The sequence below is a fragment of the Megascapheus bottae genome, chromosome 5 (assembly GCF_031878675.1).
Source record: "Megascapheus bottae isolate mThoBot1 chromosome 5, mThoBot2.hap1, whole genome shotgun sequence".
In the NCBI taxonomy this organism is placed as follows: domain Eukaryota; kingdom Metazoa; phylum Chordata; class Mammalia; order Rodentia; family Geomyidae; genus Megascapheus; species Megascapheus bottae.
In genome coordinates this window covers 18975944-18991496 of record NC_143513.1, presented here as the reverse complement: position 1 = coordinate 18991496, position 15553 = coordinate 18975944, and the positions used below count along the sequence as shown (strand labels likewise).

The 15553-nt window shown below is 44.0% G+C and overlaps 1 protein-coding gene across 1 annotated transcript in view; it reads left to right on the top strand.

The window, feature by feature from the left end:
• Positions 1-3962: 3962 nt before the first annotated feature.
• The window catches only part of Cdca7l (cell division cycle associated 7 like), a 129080-nt gene continuing 117489 nt past the window's right edge, over positions 3963-15553 (top strand). Inside the window, exon 1 of the mRNA XM_090332739.1 lies at positions 3963-3984. The gene's annotated coding sequence lies outside the window, so the exon portion shown is untranslated. The remainder of the gene's footprint in view (positions 3985-15553) is intronic.

Here is a 15553-nt window from a genome sequence, read left to right as displayed (position 1 = left end):
TCTAAGGCTCAACAAGATTCAAGGCTGAATCTTGATACAAAACAAAATTAAGGAGAAAAAAAAAACAGTAAATGGAAGAGTGAAAAGGGCTATAGGGAATTTCAGAATCTTCCACGGACTTTGACTTTCCCTCTCCCAGTGTAGTCACGGGGCTGCATTTATTCATTCCAGTAAAGGAGTCTTAGTGGCCAGCAATCTTGGTGGTGGTGAGTCTTGTAGTTGTAGCTGAGAGTTCATATGGAGGACTTTAGTCTGCAGTCCAGAGAAGTCCCAAAGCTACAATGAGGCCCAGTGCTGCCATCATCACTCATAACATAGATGGTCTGATGTGGTCCAAGCCCACCAGGTGAACAAAGATGCTCTTATCGGGCAGGGTAATCCAAGGCTCAGTCCAAGCTCTTCCCAGAGCTGCTCAAGGGCCATCCTCTCATTGGGCAAGGTATCCTGGTGTTCACACACCCTCCTGCCTGTGAGACTCTCATCGGCTCGAGTTGCTCACCCTTGCTGGTCTGGCTCACCGTTTAAATTCTGTGGGAACACTGGTAACTCCCATGGACATGGAGAATTTGAGGACTTTGTTCTCTGCAATGATACCCTGGATCCATTGCTATTCCAGCATGGGTTTGTAGCCTCTGGCTTCATGAAAGGATCGAAACCAGTATTTCAGTACTGTTCTGTTACTATGGCAACATAATTTAACCCTGCATTCAAGGCATCCTTGTTTTGCAGGAAATAAAACTTTCCTTGGCCGTTTTCTCCTACTACCCAATAGGTTTTTCTATGCTCTCCACTTTGGGAGCAAAATCCCATTCTCCTCATTTCCTGTCCCTCTACCTACACCAAAGTTCAGCTTCAGACCTACCTCAGCATACCATATTCATTTAGGAACCTGGTGGAAGGACCGATCCTCTCCTTTCCCTAGGATCCTCCCTCCTCGAATGCACTTGCACTTGGGATTGTAACTATTTTCCCATTCCAGTTACTGTTGCATCAGTAGCAATCAACCATTGTGGAGTTCCTTTCTTGATGGCACCCTTTGCTGTTCACAATGCGCCACCCCATTTCTGTCCTCCAAGGACAGGAATGCTCAGCTGGACCAAGGCTTGGCTGAATTTCCTTTAATGTGCTGATGTGCTCACCAGCACGAGCATGTGAAGAGTTGGGAAGGGGGCTCCTCTTTGCCAAACCAACGTGTCGGCACTGTTTAATTTTGCACATTACAGAATACTTTTTTTTTTTTAACAATCATCCTCTCCTGTGTCATTCTGTTGAATTGCTTTTGTAATGGACATGCTATGTCCTCTACAGTTTCCTCTCATACACAGCCTTGTGTGCATGGAAGGGCTGCAGCAGAAAGAGCTCCACTTGGTTTGCAGAGAACTCTTTCCCAGTCCAAAGTTCCTGAATAGGATCTGAAGCAAATACAGCCCCACTGTGAGCAGCCGTGAGTCACAAGTGCTGAGGAGACACCAGCCTGCACACAAGGTGCTGCAGGGCCAGGCAGCTGGCGCCATCACACGGAGCCCCATGCAGAATGATGCTTGAGGTGGAATGTTTTGTGCATTTCCTAATGAAGTTATTTCATGATTACCTTTTTTAATTTGGCAATGCTAAACACAGAGGGGTTACAGTTACATAAGTCAGGCAAAGCATACAAGTCGTTTTGGAGAATATCCCCCTTACTTGCTCTCTCCCAGTTCCCCCTCCCATTCTTAATACCAGCTTTCCATGTGTGTTTTGTCAATGATGGACAAAAGGACAGTGGAACATAGGTGGAGTGCTTGTACTCTCCGCACCTGTGAATCCCTGAGGTGGGCACTTAGCCCCTGATCCTTCATTCACTGCTACCCCAAACCCCAGATGGCCTTTTCCTCCCTAGCTCTCCCCTACCCAGTGATGCTGCTGCCCTCCTCACCCAGCAGGTGCGTGGATCTGGACATGGGAAGCACTGGGGGACACCTGGACAGGCTGTGCCTGTAGCCCCCTCCCCGTTCTGGCTGTAAGCTTCCAGCAACACAGCACTTTGGGAAGTGATTTGGGAGGACAGAGCCTATGCCCTTTTCCTGTCACTAAGGGTGTGTCCCCTAGGGGGCCACTGTAGTCAGAATTACAATTAAGACCTTCAGTTAGGAACATCAGCTTGGGTTATCTAGGTGGCCCCAACACAGTTACATAGTCCTTGGGAAATTTCTGTTGTCATGAGAACATACCTGAGGCTGGGTAACTTGTAATAAATAAAAAAGAGTTTTTATTTAGCTCACAGCTTGGGTGGTTCAAGGGTCAAGGACCTGGCATTGGAGTCTTCCTTGTTCTGAGGAGCTGTCTTTTTTGCTGCAGCAAAAGACAGGAAATGGGGAAAAGTCAGGCTTGCCCTTTTAAAACAACTGCTTATTGAGAGAAAGACCAAGATTCTATGTCAACTAACCGAATCTCCTCTCAGCTTGTAGAGTGGTGTTCAAGATCCGGTCTCCTTACCCTGGAACCTCTTAAAAGTTCCTCCACCTCCCAGAACTACCACAGTAAGCTCTCTTCCAATGTATAAACTCTTAGTGCAAATACTCCATATCCAGACTATCCAGACTGTAGTGTACTTGCTCTTCTGTGTGTATGGTATTTTCTCTCCGATTTCTTTCAAGAGATTCTCTTTATCTTCGATTTAATGTACTTTGCATAGAATATGGCCAGGAATGAGGGGTTTTTTGGTTTGTTTGTTTGCTTTTGCATATACTGGTGTTCTCTACCTGGATGGGTAGTTTGGTATCTATCATTAGGTTGAGGAAAGTCTCAGGCATTGTTGCTTCAACTGTTTTTCTCCCTTTCTACTATTTTTATTGTGTACGCCTTGCACCTTTATGTTTATCCCACAGTTCTTGGATAGTCTCCTTTATTCCATTTTCCTTTTAAAATCTTCTTTTCCATTTCAATTTTATATTTTTGTTGTTACTTTTTGTGCTAGTACTGAAGCTTGAACTCAGGGCCTGGGCACTGTCCCTTACTCAAGACTGATTATCTACCATTTGAGCCACAGTTCCGTTTCTGGCTTTTTGGTGGCCAGCAGGAAATGAGTATCACAGAATTTCCTGCCCTGGCTGGCTCTGAACCACAATCCTCAAGTCTTAGCCTCCTGAGGAGCTAGGATTACAGGTGTGGGTCACCAAAGCCTGGCTTCATTTCTCTGTTTATATTATACCCATCAGTTTAGCTTTTACATGCTGTCAGCATTGTTGTTTTAAAGTTTCAGTCTAATAATCTGACTCAGTCATAGCTGAACGTGGACCTGAGCCACTTACAATGAGGTTTTTCTATCTTGTAATATATCAGAATGTTTTGTTGTTACAAACTAGACAAGATTGTATCAGGTGAAAGGAAGTGGGAATGCTGTGGTTAGGGTGAGTTTTTTTTATTATCTGATTGCTAGTTTATTTGGCTATTTTACTGTTCACTGTAGTTGTTGACAATGGAAGTTGACTTCTCTGGTTGGATTGTTTGCACCTGGGAAGTGGGGCCCTGAAGGCTTCCCTGCAGATGCAGAGATGATGCACCTGTGCTCTCTTTTCCTTCAGGCTATTTTAGAGGAGATGATGGGAAGGCATTCTAGAGTCCTGTGATTAGCACTCTCTCTTTTAGTGAATCTGTTTTCTGGGCTGTGCTCTTCACAAGTGCTTCCCCACTGAAAAATGAGACAGCATGGCTAGAGAGTTCCGGGGTTGGGTATATAACTTCATCCAGGTTGCTTAGGCTCTGGTAAATAGATTCCCCTGAGAGAGTGTGTGCTGTTTTTGCTTTCCCTGTTAGAGTTGGAGAGCTTTCTTTCTTGGTCCCCATCTCCACTGTGGGTACCTGGATAGAGGTCCCCTCCTCCAAAGCTGTGGCTTGTGAAGTTTTAAGTTCACCCTGGGCTGCCCCAGCAATTCCCTCAGGACTTGAGCTTTTCCGGGCCTGCGCTGGCTTCTAGGACACCTCTTTGTGAAGACTTCACCTCTTGTAAGTTTTATTCTCCTTAAGTGCCTGTCCCTCCAGTTATGGTGGCTGCTGCTTGTTCTGTGACCTCCTTCGTTCCCTGGTGGATCTAAGAAATGTTTATTTTCAACTTGTGGAGCTTATTGACTTATTTATTGTTGCACTGTGCAAATGGGAGAGGCAGTCAAGCTTTGTGTGCCATACTGAAGGCTATAAAACTTTACTTTTCCTACATTTAAATTTTAGTGGGAAACAGTGTGGTTGTGTGTAAGTGTGTAGACTTTGTTAAAAGACGTACCTGTCTCCTCCCAAAGCCCAGAAGTGTTGATGTTTTCCATGGTGCCCTGGAGCTGGTTAGAAAGGCCTTGTCTCAGCACCTCTTGCCAGAGCAGAACCCAGAGCACACGTGTGCTGCATAATGTAACCGGAAAGGCTTTGAATTGACTTCCAATCTGTGAGCATTTTGTTGTTCTCAAGCTGTGCTCTGAGGCCAGGAGTGGGGGAACTCTGCTGGGGTATTTTAGTTTCAGGGAAACTAGAGATTGCAAGGAGTGCTGAGTGATAGGTTTTCAATGCTGCATGCCCCTTGATGAGAAGCTAGAATTCCAGCTGCTATCAAAGATCAGTGTTGTGTGAAAATCGAGATGAAACAGAAAATAAGGTGACTATGCCTTGTCTGCATCCCAAATCGGAGAATTTCACAGGGCGTGTGTATTAAATCTTTGCTGGGTCTTGCTGTAGGTGAAGTCATGTGACACACTAAGAAAACCCCACAACTGAGAAAGTTTAAGGATATCTGGTCTGCCATTTGGTTAATTACTTGTCTCAGACATGATTTTTGAGTAGGTTCAATAAGGTGTCTGTTAGTTCTGTTTGTTTGTCTTTATCCAATCTGCTAGTCACTGTTGTCCATCACCCGCCTTCACTTAAAACCATCAGGCCAAGGTCGGTGGTGTTCAGTCCACTCCAGGCTGTGCTGTGCTCATAAACATCACAATCCATGCCACACTGGGTGAATGCCTATTTCTCTGTAATTCACAACCCAGTCGGCCTGGTTATGCATGTCCACAACCTCCAAAGGAAAGCCGAGAAGGACATGATCAAATCCAGTTCTTTGAGATGAGGAAATGGTGAGAAGCAAGAGATCACATAGGCCACAATGTGAAGTCCTCTGCTTCTGTGAATCTAGGGCCCTTGACTTTCCTTATTAAGTAATACTTCATGTGACTTTAGACCCAGCTCCTAACTGAGCCAAACAGACCAAACCAATGGAGTAATTACAGTTCCTGAGAACACAAAACTAGGTTGTGAAGAATGAACTAGTTGAGTGGCTGTGTTGGAATCTATTAAATTTCTTACCACCTGGTCTCTGTTCAAGTCTCTTACTTGGGCTGTCTCATCACGTGTTGGGTGGAGTTTCTAGATTGCAGGATCATTGCTATGCCTTTGCTCTGGTAAATAACTTTGAATTTAAATTTGTTAGGGTAAATTTAAAATAATTTAAGTTTCTTCCATGTGTGTGCATGCACGTGTGTGTGTGTGTGTGTGTGTGTGTGTGTGTGTGTGTGTGTTTTATTAGATATAAAACCTAGGGCCTGGTTCATGCCGTATATGTATTCTACCATTGCTTTCCCCCCTACCCTCCACCAGGACTTGTCTTTCAACATCCTTAAAAAATGTCTAGGGACATTGGCGAATGGGCACTGGGAAGGAAGTTTTTATGCACACTGCAGCTGGCAGGAGTAACTGCCCTGACTACAGGAGCCAAAGGCCTCATCACATCGCATGCCAGAGGTCAGCTCACAGCTGGTCCAAGAACCACACTGCCAGCTACAGAATAAGTGGGGCCCCCTTCACTTCCCAAACTCGGCTGCAATCAGCAGAAAAGCCTGATGTGGGGTTGTGGCTCAAAGTGGTATAATGCTAGTCTTGAGGGTAAAAGTTCAGGGACAGTATCCAGGCCTTGAGTTCAAGCCCCAAGTATGGAGCATGCACAGGAAAAAAAAAAGCCTCTTGGGTTGTATAATGCTCCCTCCCTGGTAAACCTGACATGGCAGCTGCTCTGGGACACTGCAAGCAAGCTCCATCTCCTCAGTGCTGGGCTGATATGGTGGGGTAGCCATGGCCTCTGCTAGGTAATCACACACCGGGGAAGCTTCAGGACAATCCAGCACTTCACTGTCTCTGCAGAAGTCACTTGTCTGCCATCAGTGGGGTCCCGTTCCACAGTGGCAGTCAGTAACAAGGCTGTGAGGGTGAAGAAAGAGAAATTTGCTCTTCAGCTCCATTGATTTCCATTTCAGCTGATGTAATGACCCTTACATGCACACAGGTCATTTCGGAGGGTGCAGTGGGTCAGCACAGGTGTTGGACATTGGATGGAGAGGGGTGGGACAATCCAGGGAAGGCAGTTGAGTCCCCACAGAGGGCTTTAGCTGAGCAGAGCTACATTAGAGCTGAACACACCATTGCTTCTCATTTGGTTCTTGTCCAGATCTGAGGTGGCCAGCAATGATGACCATCTGTCCACTGCTGCTGGCCTGCAGCTGGGCCAGGCAGGCCTGGCACGCACACCACCACTATCTACACTGTCTCGGTCGGGCAAAGTGTCTTCCTTGGGTTCTTTTCCTGCTTCTCAGGTTCAGCCTCTGCCTGTAGAGGCACAGAGGCTGTGTGTGTACAGGATTGCTTTACTAAACATCTCCAGGAGTGAGCACTATGTATCAGCTCTTGGGTATTTGGTATTGGGTGGCAAGGCAGTAGTGGCAGTCACTCCGGGGGTGCAGGTAAGGAAAAGGGGACTTGCAATTGAATTTGCCTTATTTTTTTTTTTTTTTGGTGCTAGTCCCAGGGCTTGAACTCAGGGCCTGAGTGTAGTCCCTAGTCTTCTTTTGCTCAAGGCTAGCACTCTACTATACTACTGGAACTACAGCATCATTTCTTGTGGTTTATTGATAATAAGAGTCTCACAGAGTTTCCTGACCCCGCAGTCTTCAAACCACAATCCTCAGATCTCCTTCACCTTAGTAGCTAGCATTGCTGATATGAGCCACTGGCACTTAGCTTTTGCTTTGGGTTTTGCGAGGACTGTCTGGTTCCCAGTCGCTTCCTATAGGAAGAACTAATGCTAAGTTGGATTGGCTGCTGCAGTGTGGGGAGGGGTATCAGCATACATGAGGGCCTCTTCACTTGGTCCTGAGACCAAAGTCAAAATGTGGGTGGAGTGAGGAGAAACAAGGTTTGAAGGTGTGGATGAAATGCACAATCACCAGAAAAATGATATCTAAGTGGAGGATTTAGTTCTCACTATTGCATTGTCATCTGACATTGGCTATACAACCAGAAAAATAATTTAGAAAGCAATGCATAATGGGCGCAGTGGTACATGTCTGCTGTCACTGGAGGCAGAAATTAGGACACTGGCATTTTGAAGCTAGCCCGGGCAAAGTTAATGTACACTTCATCTCAACAAATAAGCTGCGTGGTGGTATATGTCTGTAATCCCAGCTGTGTATGAGCTATAGGAATAAGAATCATGAATAAAAAGTGAGCTCAGACCAAAAGTGCAAGGCCCTGTCTGAAAAATACCCTAAAGCAAAGAGGGATAGTGTCTAGTAATTGTGAGGCTCTGAGTTTGATCTCCAGTAAAACCCAAGGAAAATTGGATTGTTTTCATTATTACAAAAATCATTATCATATAAAAATGTTGGAAACAGGGCCGTGAGTTTGGCCTAGTGGTAGAGTGCTTGCCTAGCATGCACAAAGACCCAGGTTCAATTCCTCAGTAACACATATATAGAAAAAAGCTGGAAATGGTGCTGAGGTTCAAGTGGTAGAGCTCTAGTCTTGAGAAAGCCCAAGGACAGCGCTCAGGCCCTGAGTTCAAGTACGAGGACTGGAAGTTGGAAACACATAGAAACAGTGGTAAGTTGGCCAGTCACTTCCTTTCTATCTTTAGTAAAATATGTGTGAATATTTTTATATGAAAAATGTAATGATTTTGTGGTGTATGTGACATTTCTCAGAAACCATGGTGATGTGTTGGTTTACAATACTGCCTGCAATGAGGGAAAAACCATGGATAGAGGGAAGGGAGAGAGGGAGGGAGGGAGGAAGAGAGAGAGAGAGGGCAGGCAGGAGGGAAATGTGCAGAAATGAATGTGGTTAGGAGAAAGATGGAGGAAGGCTTGGTAATTGCTGCCAACCAGAAAGACACAGGAAGCAAAATATTAGGAACTGTAGAAAAACAGATGAAGCTTTTAGAGGGTTTGCTAACTCCCTGCCTGTCTTGACCTTGCTGGCAAGGGAACCATTTGCTTAAATTAAATCTTGCTTACATTATAAGGAGTTGAGCTAATTCCCAATGTCAAGAATTCTTGGAAAGGTGCCATGTACAGAGGGAAGGGAAGGAAAGGGAAGAAACATTCGTCAGCTGTGGATTTCTGGGATTCTTCTGGTATTCACACATTTAATGCAGCAGTCACCCTCTGAAAGCCAGCCACTTTATCATTGGTGACGAGCCAGACCCAGGCCTAAGAAATATCAGCATCTTTAATGGAAGTCTCCTATACAGAGTCTTCTGCAATGAATGCAACTGAAAAAAGGAATAGAATGTAAGTGGCTTTCCCCCTCTTTCTTTTCTTCCTTTTTTCTGTGCCTAACAGCTGTTCCTCAGCTTTTTCATTCAAAGCTGGCACTTGAGCCACACCTCTGCTTCTGTTTTTTTGGCTGGTTAGAGATGAGAATCTCATGGACTTTTAAGCCTAAACTGACTTTGGACCTCAGTCCTGAGATCTAAGCCTCCAGAATAGTTGGGATTACAAGTGTGAGCCACCAGTGGCAAGCTTCTTCTTGTTATTGTAGCTTTTATAATGAGTTTTGATTGGAAATAATGTTGAAAAACAAGCAACCTAAAAGATTAAAAGTTAAAGTATGCCAGGTGCAGAGGTTCATGCCCCACATAGAAATAGAAAGGTTCCTAGTATTAGAACCTGACTTCCTAAGTGTGTCCATTGATGGCACAGTGTTTAAGATGAACTGTTACAAGGAAAGAACATGGCCTTGACATGGGCAGAGACTAAAGAATTAGTCTTCAACATCCAACACAGGAAAGCATGAGGAAAAAAATTGTCCGACCCCTCCACCCCAAGATCTTGGCTTCTTTGCCCCCACAAATTGCTCCGGGGAATCTCCAAGTTCTCTCCCCCACCCCATCTCCAGCTAGCTCCAGTTCTCTATCAAATGACTTCCTTCATGCTTACCCACACCCACCCGTGCCTTTCAGGAACATTAGAGGCTACAGACCAATCTGTTTCTTCAACTTTCATTTGTCACTGAGCGGTAAATTCGGAGTCAGGACAGTCTGAATGGTCACCTGCATGTCTGTCAGCAAGCCTCAGAAGAGCCTGCAGTGTCAGAACACAGCCAGTTACACACCGCTAACTCTCCCATGGACTCATTAACTTGGATCAGTGGCAGGGGGCAGTTCACCTGGAGCCAGGGATGACTTAAGTGTGGGTATATTTAGCTCTTCAAATCCCTGCAGGAACCAGGCACCAGTGGCTCACTCCTATAATTCTATCTACTCAGGAGGCTATGATCTGAGGATCGCAATTGGAAGCCCGCCCAGGTGGGAAGGTCCAGGAGACACTGTACTTCAAGGAAGCACCAGAAACTGGAAGTGGAGCTGTGGCTCAAAGGGATAAAACATGGGCTTTGAAAACAAAAGCCCAGAGACAGCAGCCAGGCACTGAGTTCAAGTCCCATTACTGACCTCCCCCGACCTCCAAAGTACTGGAGATTGCATGTAGGGCTACCTTGTGCTTTCTTGGTAGGTATGTGCCACATGAGTCATATTTCCAGTCCCATTTTGTGTAATGCCTGGGTAGGTGTCGGTTGTCATCTTCCTATTTGTGCTTCTCTGTGATGCTGAGGTTGACAAGCTCATGCCACTGGGCTCGGCCTTCTATTGAGATGGAGTCTTAAAACTTTAGCCTGGGCCAGATTGGGCTGGCTTTGAACCTTGACTTTCAGATCTTAGCCTCCCAAGTACTTAGGATTTCAGGTTAGGATTACAGGTTTATGACAGGAGTAAGACACTGTGCTGTGAAGTCTTTTTGAGACTTAACACAATTGACCAGCCTCCAGAAGCACAACAATAGATTCGCATGCAGTTACAATACATGAATGATGACATGAATGAAAGTAAGCTAGGACCGGAACCTTCTTAACTAGCCTGAAAAATGTTTTCTCTGTTTTTGCTCCATGTTGATGATGGAATAAATAGACCCATTTATTATATATATATATTAAAATATTCAAAACTACTGGGTATTAGTGGCTCCCGTCTGTAATCCTAGCTACTCCTGAGGCTGAGATTAGAAGATAAAGGTTCAAAGCGAGCCTAATCAGCAAATTCTTCAGTTAATCACCAAAAAGCTGGAGGTAGAACTGTGGCTCAATAGCTTGAGGGAAAAAAACAAGCAAACAAACAACTCCCCCCCCCCAAAAAAAAAAACCTGAAGGACAGTGCCTAGACTCTGAGTTCAAAACCTAGGACCAGCACAAGAGGGTGCATTGAATGCACTTAATCTAGAAAACATCACAGCTCAGTAACAGTAGCTGGAGAGCACACATTGGTTTCTTGGTTATTGGGAGAGCTACAGCTTGCCAAAGCTACCTGGTTTCCTGGGAGGAGAGTACTTGGGCTCACTCTAGCCATGAGAAAGATCAAAATTCAACATGATTTTTATTGAGAGTGCATTGCTTTTGCTCCATTGTAAATCAAATCATCCCAAATGGAGGAGTCTGCGCTGTCACTTCCTGTTTTCTGGGAAGATCTCTTCCTTTACTTTCTGAGCCCTGCTAGGATGTCAAAAAGCCAATTATGTATCTGCCAAGTTCTGTCTTACCGTTAACTTTCCAAGGACAGGGGTGTCTTCCGTATAGGGAGATTTCCTCAATGAGGAGGTAGTTGCCAGTACCAGGCAAACAGACCTCAGAACTCTCAAGCAGAGAAAACAATAATTAGAAAGCAGGAAGGCTTTTGTATTCATTGGGTTTTTTTTTTTTTTTTTTGGATTTTCTGTGTGTATGCTGGCACTGGGGATTGAACTCAGGGACTTGTTCTCGCTTGTATTTTTTGTTCTGTTTTTGTTCAACTTGTGCTACCCCTCTATGTCCTGCTCTCTGCTAGTTAAAGATTAGAGTCTCTAGAATGTGTCTGCTTAGGCTTTGAACCTCTATCCTCAGATCTCAGCTTGCTGAGTAGCTAAGATTTCAAGTGTGAGGCACTAGCACACTAACATCTGGCCTTTTTTTTTTTTCAAATTATAAAGTAATTACACTAGCTGTAAAATTAAAGAAAACAGCTCTTAAACTATAGCAATGTGAATGAGGCAGAAAAATATCTGTTCCAAGTGGGCAATTTCTTTCCAGTTATTTTTTGCCAAGGCATGACTTTGTTGCTTCAATCTCTGGTGTATTCTCTATGAATAACTGCCACCATACTCATAGGCCCCAGGGGGAGGCAGGACCTGTCCAGCCCAGTGGGCCCGTATCATCTCTTGTTTCTCCAGGGCTTTTTTTTTTTTTGCCAGTTCTGCGGCTGGAACTCCGGGCCTGAACACCATCCTTGAGGCTTTCTCAAGGCTAGAGTTCTACCACTTGAGCCACAGCACCAGTTCTGACTTTTTCTGTGTATGTGGTACAAGGAACAGAACCAGGATCTTCATGCATACTAGGCAAGCACTCTATCACTAGGCCACACTTCCGGTCCTTTGCAGAGCCTTTCTGAGTAATTCATTTTTCTCTGCCCATTTGTAATTGGTTCCTGGGCCATGTCAGCAAAATTATCTTTCGTGATCTTCTTGTGCTGCATGATAAAGTCTCTGCTCATTTGTTATGTATGATAAAACCATGTTTATCCTAATTTAACCAGTCAACAATGGGTGGGGGGAAACCTGGCCTAGTCTGATAAGTGCATTCCCATGGCCAAGCTAGTTGACCTTGTTCTTGCAAGAGAGGTAGGAGGAAACAAGAGTGAGTACGAGAAACTTGTTTTCATTCTTGCTCACATAACAGGGAAGAGTTTTCTACAGAATTCCCTACAGTCCAAAACTCCTGCACAATGCAGGTGCTTCATATGAGGTATAGACATTTCTGTTAGAATATCTCTGTAGACGGCAAATGAGAGAATGAAAAGGAAGTCTGAATTGTTAATACCTAACAATTCTAGGTATAGAGGAGATGACAGTACCATTAAACACTCTCTCCAGAATGTAACAAGCACCCCCATTCCCAGACAAAGATTAGTTTCCCCATGATCTCTTCAGTCACAGAATGGGGGAAGGTTCCAAGCCTCCTCTCCAGCTCTTTAATGAGATGGTTTAAACACTGTCATACGCTGAATACAGGGCTCACAGTGCAGAGGGCCAAATGGAAGAAAGGTACAAGGCTCCTGAATTCCCTTTTCATGCAGGGAAATTTTTTACATTTCCCACTGTATGTGTTTGTGTGTGTTTGTGTATGGATGGATGGATGGATGGATGGATGGATGCATGGGTGTATGTGTATGTGTCTGTGTATGTGTGCATACCAGTACTAGAACTTGACCTCAGCATCTCAGCACAGTCCCTTATCTTTTTTGTTTCAGGTTAGCACTCTACAACTTAAGCCACACCTCTACTTCGGCTTTTTGTGTAGTTGATAAGTATCTCACTGACGTTCATTCCTGGGCTGGCTAAGAAACTGTGGTCAGCTCTCAGCCTCCTAAGTAGCTAGGATTACAGATATAAGCTATAAGTGCCTGGCTATCTCGCACTTTTTGACATTATTTGTGTGTGTGTGTCTGTGGGATGGGTTGTGGGGCTTGAACTTGGCCTGGGCGCTGTCCCTGAGAGCTCTGGGTATTGTCCCTAAGCTCTTCAGCTTAAGGCTACCACTCTACCCCATGGACCTGGGTGTTGTCCCTGAGCTCTTCAGCTCAAGCTACCACCCTACCCTTGAGCCAAGCCCCACTTCCCATTTTCTAGAGGTTAACTGGAGATAAGAGTCTCAGGTCCTTTTGTATCTGGGCTGGCTTTGAACCTTGATCCTCAGATCTCAGCCTCCTGAGTAGCTAGGATTACAGGTGTGAGCCACCGTGCCTGGATTGACATTTTCTAAGTCTGAGATCAAGTTTCCACTGTCTAGATGATTCCCTGTGGAAAAATTTTAAGTTTATTGGCTTCTATCACTTATTTTAGCTCAGAATATGAACTTTAAAAATTGCTGTTAAAAACAAAAGGCTCACTCTGAAAAATTGTCACTGGAAATGGAAGCTGTGGCCATATGAACACATGTATACCATAGATGTGTACATTTTAGATGTACATATACTGTGTATATATTATATGTAGTTATGCATATTTTTCATATATTTTTATTGTAATTAATAGAAGGGTTACATTATATTCACCAGGTAGAAGATGCATTACTTCACAAACATTGCTACCCTTTCTCATGTCTTGGTCCCCATTTCCCTCCCCCTACCCCCACCCCTCATCTTGTTTTCCTCCCTTCCCTATCCAATTTCAAATAACCAATAAGCATATATACAATATATCAGGTAACAAGGTGAAATACTGTAACCATGTGAGATAACCAAGGGATAGCAAAAGATATGAGAGATAACATAGTACATTAAGGACAACAATCACTCATTATATGGCTTTAGTTTCTATATCCTGGAGATCCTTTCATTTAGTGTCATACTATATGGCTTTATGTATCTAGGTTTTGTTCTATTGTAAATCTCTGAGAGGAGAGCTCAAGGTTTCTACTGATTATGACAAATGAGGGAGACTATTGGGCCTATGTTCCTTTGAGTCTGGCTTACTTCACTTAATAGGATTTTTTCTAAGTCTTTCCAGTTCCTTACAAATGGGGCGATGTCATTCTTTCTGACAGAAGCATAGATTTCCATTGTGTATAAATACCACATTTTGTTGATCCAGTCATCAACTGAGGGGCATCTGGGTTGGTTCCATATCTTTGCTATGGTAAATAGTGCTGCAATGAACATCGTTGTGCTAGTGGCTTTAGTATGTCCTTGTTTCTGGACAATTGGGTAAATGCCAAGTAGAGGAATTGCTGGGTCATAGGGAAGCATATTTTTGGATGCAATAAAATGTTCCCTTGAAATATCAGGTTCTTAACGCAAACCTCCTAATGGTCCTGACCTGAAATGGTCGTTATACCATCACTTGGAACTTGTGCATGTTGCAGTACTGGGTCTTGAACTCCAGTCCCTGGAGCTGTCTCTTAGCTAATTTTTTTCTCAAAGCTGACACTCTACCACTTGAGCCACACCTTCACTGACCATTTTTTTTGCTGGTTAATTGGACATAAGAGTCTAATTTGTCTTTCCAGGGTTAAATTTGAGCTGTGATCTTCAGCTCTTAGCCTCTGAGATCCTTTTTTGGGGGGAGGGGCAGATCATGGGACTTGAACTCTGGGCCTGGGTGCTGTCCCTGAGCTCTTCAGCTCAAGACTAGTTCTCTAACATTTTGAGCCCATAGTGCCACTTTGGGCTTTCTGGTGGTTAATTGGAGATAAAAGTCTCATGTCCAGGCTGATCCTCAGATCTCAGCCTTCTGAGTAGCTAGGATTGCAGGTGTGAGCCACTGGCACCTGTTGGCATTTTTTTTTAATCATCAGAGATTTAAAGTCAGTCGGGGCCTGAGAAACTATTGAAAACACAGTCATCAGCATATTTCCTTTAAGAACTACTAATGAAGTTTATTTTCCCACACACTTAAAACCAAGATAAGCGAAGCTGTACAGTGTGCATTAGCTTTCTAACACAATACTGGCCATGGCAATTTCTGAATTTGTTCCAGGACTTAAATGAGGTATTTCCTTCATAATACCTTGACAGAATCTCATATTTATTGATAATCTATTATTTTTTAATATTAGGGTCATCTAGTCGAGATTACGAGAATTTTTGGCTGGATACCAGTGTCTCGCATCTGTACTCCTAACAACTGAAGAGGCTGAGATCTGAGTGAGTCCTGACATTGGAAACCAAGCCAGGCAGGAGAGTCTGTGAGACTTATCTCCAATTAGCCACCAAAAAGCTAGAAGTGGAGCAATGAGTCAGGTAGCAGAGTGTTAGCTTTGAGCTAAAAACTGTGCCTAGGCCTTGGGTTCAAGTTCCAGGACAAGCATAAAAAACAGTAACAAAAATACTCAACAATAATGAAAAAGTATTTACCTTTAAGACAATGTTGGAAAACTAGACCATGTATGAAGTCATTGTTAAAACATCTCACTTTCTACACTCTGGTCCCCACAGCCCACTGTAAGCTGACAATTCATGTTATACATACCCTACCCAACATCTTGGCTTAGACACACAGCCCACTGTAGGGTAGAGAGGTTGGTTCCCCTCAAAATCATTAGGAGCAATACTGGGAGAGGGAAATGTCACCACCCCATGCCACTAGTTTGTGGAAATAGCAACATTTGAAGTAAGATTGCCACAGAGTGCATATTAATTTTCAATCGTTGTAAAGTTTAAAAAATGTTTTCAGTTGAACTGTCATAAGAG